Source organism: Lutra lutra, chromosome 8 (genome assembly GCF_902655055.1).
Source record: "Lutra lutra chromosome 8, mLutLut1.2, whole genome shotgun sequence".
In the NCBI taxonomy this organism is placed as follows: domain Eukaryota; kingdom Metazoa; phylum Chordata; class Mammalia; order Carnivora; family Mustelidae; genus Lutra; species Lutra lutra.
Window position 1 is genome coordinate 130143369 of NC_062285.1, and position 6000 is coordinate 130149368.

The window sequence follows — 6000 nt, forward strand, 5'->3', positions numbered from 1 at the left end:
ACATGGTGGCCATTAACCACATGTGGTTATTGTGAACCTCTAAAATGTACCTACTTCAAATTGTGACTTTACAGCTCATTCCACTATCACCTAGAGTCCTTTTCTTCTGCCCCCTGATTCTGAGTTGGCCATACTAGACTCCACTAGAACTCAGCCTCAGTCATTGCCCTTCAGGCTCAAGAACTAAATAAATACTTCTTGCCTTAAGTGACTGAGTCTTGGGGTAATGTCCTTGGTGCCCACTCTGAAGGAGGCTGCCTTCATTTTCTTGGATACTACTGATTTTCTGCTCAGAGCTTTGGAAATGTTACATGGGTATGAAAGATCAAGCACTAGTATTTGCAACAGTATTTCTTTAGAGTTAGTGTCCAAGAACAGGCATACCTCGTTTTACCGCACTTTGCTGATATCACATTTTTTACAGATCGAAGGTGTGTGGCAACCGTGTGTCAATCAGTCAGTTGGTGTCATTTTTCCAACAGCATTTGCTCACTTTATGTCTCTGTGTCACATTTTGGCAATGCTCCCAATATTTCAAAAGTTTTCATTATTGGTGCGCCTGGGTGGCTCAGTCAATTGAGCATCTGATTCTTGATTTCCACTTGGGTCATGATCTCAGGGTTGTGAGATGGAGCCCGTGTTACACTCTGTGCTGGGCTTGGAGCCTGCTTAAGATTCTCCCTCTCATTCTGCCCCTCCCCACCCCCTGTGCTCGCTTGCTCTCTCTCTCTCTCTCAAAACAAAAAACCAATAATAATACAAATTTTTAAGTTTTTAGTAGTATTATATTTGTTATAGTGATCTGTGATTTTTTTTTTTTTAAAGTAGGCAACAGGGGCACCTGAGTGGCTCAGTCATTAAGTGTCTGCCTTTGGGGCACCTGGGTGGCTCAGTGGGTTAAAGCCTCTGCCTTCAGCTCGGGTCATGATCCCAGGGTCCTGGGATCGAGCCCCGCATCAGGCTCCTTGCTCAGCAGGGAGCTTTCTTCTCCCACTCCCTCTGCTTGTGTTCCCTCTCTTGCTGTCTCTCTCTCTCTCTCTGCCAAATAAATAAATAAATAAAATCTTTTAAAAATAAATAAATAAAGTAGGCTGTATGCCCAGCGTGGAGCCCAGCATGGGGTCTGAACTCACAACTCTGAGATCAAGACCTGGGCGGAAATCTTAAGAGTCAGACACTTAACTGACTGAGCCACCCACGCGCCCTGATCAGTGATCTTTGATGTTACTATTGTAGGTTTTCTTGGTGCCACAAATCTCACCCATATAACACAGTGAACTTACTCGATAAATGTTGTTATGTGTTCTCACTGCTCTACCAGCTGGCTGTTCCCCCTTCTCTCTCCCTCTCCTTGGGCCTCCTTATTCCCCGAGACACAACAATGTTGAAATTAGGCCAATTAATAACCTGTAAGTGTTCAAGTGAAAGGTTGAGTTGCACGTTCTCTCGCTTTAAATCCAAAGCTAGAAATGACGGAAGCTTAGTGAGGAAGCGTGTCAAAAGCTGGGACAGGCTGAAAGCCAGGCCTCTTGAGCCAAACAGTTAGCGAGGCTGTGAAGGGGGAGGGAAAGTTTTTGAAGGAAAGTGAAAGTGCGACGCCAGTGAACACATGAATGATAAGAAAGTAGAACAGCCTTATTGCTGGTCTGGATTGAAGATCAAACCAGCCACAACGTTCCCTTAAGACAAAGCTGAACCCAGAGCAAGGACCTAACTCTCTTCCATTTTTCGAAGGCTCAGAGAGGGAAGGAAGCTGCAGAAGAAAAGTTTGAGGCTAGAAGGGGTTCATTTATGAAGTTCAAGGAGAGAACCTGTCTCCATAACATACAAGTGCAAGGTGAACCAGCAAGTGCTGATGGAGAAGCTGCAGCGAGTGACCCAGAAGCTCGAGCCGAGATCATTAAGGCGGCTGCACTAAGCAATAGATTTCAGTGTAGACAAAACAGCTTTCTGTGGGAAGAAGATGCCATCTAAGACTTTCAGAGCGGAAGAGGAGTCAGCGCCTGGCCTCAAAGCTTCAAAGGGCACATTGACTCTCTTGCTAGGGGTTAAAGCGGCTGATGACTTTAAGTTGAAGCCAACGCTCATCTGTTATTCCAAAAATCCTCGGGCCCTTAAGAATTATGCTAAATCTGGGCACCTGGGTGACCCAGTGGGTTAAAGCCTCTGCCTTCGGCTCAGGTCATGGTCTCAGGGTCCTGGGATTGAGCCCCGCATCCGGCTCTCTGCTCAGCAGGGAGCCTGCTTCCCCCTCTCTCTCTGCCTGCCTCTCTGACCACATGTAATCTCTGTCTGTCAAATAAATAAATAAAATCTTTTAAAAATATATTTAAAAAAAGAGTTATGCTAAATCCGCTCTGCCTGTGTTCTACCAAGGGAGCAACAAAGCCTAATGACAACACATCTGTTATATCTGTTTATGGAATATATTAAGCCCACTGTTGAGAACTACTGCTCAGGAAAAAAGACTCCTTTCAAAATACTACTTGTTGACAACACACCTGGTCACCCAGGAGCTCCGATGGAGATGGACAACCAGATAATTTGTTTTCGTGCCTGCCAACACAACATCCATTCTGTAGCCAGTGGGTCAGGGAGTAATTTCAATGTTCAAGTCTTACTATTTAAGAAGTACATTTTGGGAATGCCTTGGTGGCTCAGTCGGTTATGCATCTTGGTTCTTTTTTTTTTTTTTTAAGATTTTGTTCATTTATTTGATAGAGAGAGACACAGCGAGAGAGGGAGCACAAATAGAGGGAGAGGGAGAAGCAGGTTTCCCACTGAGCAGAGAGCCCGATGCGGGGCTTGATCCCAGGACCCTGGGATCATGACCTGAGCTGAAAGCAGATGCTTAATGACTGAACCACCCAGGTACCCCAAGCATCTGATTCTTGATCTCACCCCAGGTCTTGATCTCAGGGTCATGAGTTCAAGCCCCTTCCCCTGAGGAGCCTATTAAAAATTTAAAAAAAGAATATATTTCATAAGGCAATAGCTACCATGAACAGTCATTCCTCTGACAGATCTGGAAAAAGTCAGTTGAAACCTTCTGGAAGGGTTCCACCATTCTAGATGCCATTCAGAACATTCATGATTAATTAGGAGACGTCGAAATATCAATATGAACAGGGGTTTGGAAGAAGTTGATTCCAACCCTACAGGTGACTTGGTGAGGTTCAAGACCTAAGAAATTGCCGCAGCCACCCCACCCTTCAGCAATCACTGCCTGATCAGTCAGCAGCCAACAACATGGAGACAAGACGGTCGACCAGCAAAAAGGTGATAACTCGCCGAAAGCTCAGGTGATGGTTAGCATTTTTTAGCAATAACATATTTTTTAAAAGATTTTGTTTATTTTAGAGAGAGAGCACAAGCAGGGGTTGGGGAAGAGGGAGAAGGAGAGAAAAAATCTCAAGCAGGATTCACGCTGAATGTGGAGCCTGACACCGGGCTCGATCTCACGACCCTGAGATCATGACTGGAGCTGAAATCAAGAGTCGGACACTCAGCCAACTGCTGAGTCACCCACTGGCAATAATGTATTTTTAAATTTTTTAAAAAATATTTTATTTATTTATTTGAGAGAGAGAGAGTGAGAACATGAGCTGGGAGAGGGCCAGAGGGACAGAGAGAAGCAGACTCCCCACTGGCCAGACAGCCTGATGTGGGGCTTGATCCCAGGACTCTGGGATCATGACCTGAGTTGAAGGCAGATGCTTAACCGACTGAGCCACCCAAGTGTCCCGATAACGTATGTAGGTTGGTTTTTTTTTTTTTTTTAGACACAATGCTGTTTACTGCACGCATAAGAGACTGTAGTGTAGGATAAATGTAACATTTATGTGCACTGGGAAAAAAAATCATTTGACTCTCTTCATTGTGATGTTTACTTTATTGTGGTGACCTGGAACTCCACCTGCAAAATATCTTAGGGGTGTGCCTGGACTTGGTCCCACTCCTCTAAGCAGTGCAAAAGGGCTTATTTTCTAAATGTTGGGGATACAGGACTGGAACTGACATAATTCTGTGTGTTCTGTTCACTCTTGAACCTCAGAAGCAGAACACATGCATCACTAAATGAGTTCAATCTCTTAGACTTGACAGAGCTATACTAATTTCAGGAGCCCCCAGGCTGTGACTGATGAAGGAATCCTGACTCTGCTCAGGCTTTGGACTAAGAGCCTTCTGGTTCAGCCTGAGTGGAATAAGAAACTGGGAGGAGGGGCACCTGGTCTTCCTTAGAGAAAGGAAAAGAATCAGGCAGGAGTTTTTAACCCTAGCCCACCACGTTCTGGGGTTCATTTAACTAAAGTATTGTTCTGATCCATTTTAGAGATTTTTATGGGGCAAAAAAGAGACTGTGATTCTAGGATGATACACAAAGGAGGAGGAGTTGCCACTGAAGGTGGGTGGAAATGGGGGGAGGGTGTTGGTCAGAACATTATTAATGGTCCCCAAAAATTCCAACAGGAAAGATAAAATAAGTTTTAAAGGTAACTAAAATTTAGGGGCACCTGGGTGGCTCAGTGGGTAAAAGCCTCTGCCTTCGGCTCGGGTCATGATCTCTGTCAAACAAATAAATAAAATCTTTAAAAAAAATAAAGTAACTGAAAATTTAGCTCTAAAGTTCCATGTGGTTTTTGTTTTTTTTTTGTTGTTGTTGTTTTGTTTTATTTGACAGACAGAGATCACAAGTAGGCAGAGAGGCAGGCAGAGAGAGAGGAAGGGAAGCAGGCTTCCCGCTGAGCAGAGAGCCTGATGCGGGGCTCGATCCCAGGACCCTGGGATCATGACCTGAGCTGAAGGCAGAGGCTTTAACCCACTGAGCCACCCAGGTGCCCCCCATGTGGTTTTTAAGATGGGTTTTTACCAAGTCTTCAAGGAATAGGTAATTTCTACCTTCTACAAATGGTTCCAGAGCCTAGAAATAGATGGATAGCTACTGAGCTTATTTTTAAGAGTTTGAAATAATCCTAATACCAGAAAAGAAGAGTACAAGAAAATAAAACTAGGAACCAATACAAATTGGAACTCTAGAAAGAAAATTTCTAAATGAAATGTTAACAAATTGAACCCAGCAGTGTACTAAAAGAAACATGACTCTGTAAGGTTCAATCCCAGGAATGCAGGACAGCTCAATTGTAGGAGATCTATCATCACAATTCACTGCAATGCTAAATTAAAGAAGAAAATATGCATGATTATTTTCATAGATGCATCTGATAAAATTTAATAGCCACTAAATACTAATAATACTCTTAGCAAACTAAGAGTGGAAGAAAATGTCCTTAATTTGATAAAAAAAATATCTCCTACATGGTAGAACATTAGAAATTTCCCCATATAGGGATGCCTGGGTGGCTCAGTTGGCTGAGCCGCTGCTTTCGGCTCAGGTCATGATCCCAGGATCCTGGGATCGAGTCCTGCATCAGGCTCCTTTCTCGGAGGGGAGCCTTCATCTCTCTCCACCTCTGCCTGCCTCTCTGCCTGCTTGTGCACGTACTCTCTCTCTACCTGACAAATAAATAAATAAATAAAATCTTAAAAAAAAAAAAGGGGCGCCTGGGTGGCTCAGTGGGTTAAGCCGCTGCCTTCAGCTCAGGTCATGATCTCAGGGTCCTGGGATCGAGCCCCGCATCGGGCTCTCTGCTCAGCAGGGAGCCTGCTTCCTCCTCTCTCTCTGCCTGCCTCTCTGCCTGCTTGTGATCTCTCTCTGTCAAATAAATAAATAAATAAATAAATAAATAAATAAATAAATAAAAGAAGTTTTCCCATATAAAAATGCGAAGATGCTAGCTAATACTACCACCACAATTAGCACTGGACTGGGTATCTTAGGCAGTGAAATTTAGTAAGAAAAATAAATGAGTTACATTGAAAGGAAGAAACAAAACTATCATTGTTAGTAGACAATATGATTGTAGTTTAAGAAATCCAAGAAAATTGGGGTGTCTTGGTGGCTCAGGCGGTTAAGGATCTGCCTTTGACTTGGGTCATGAT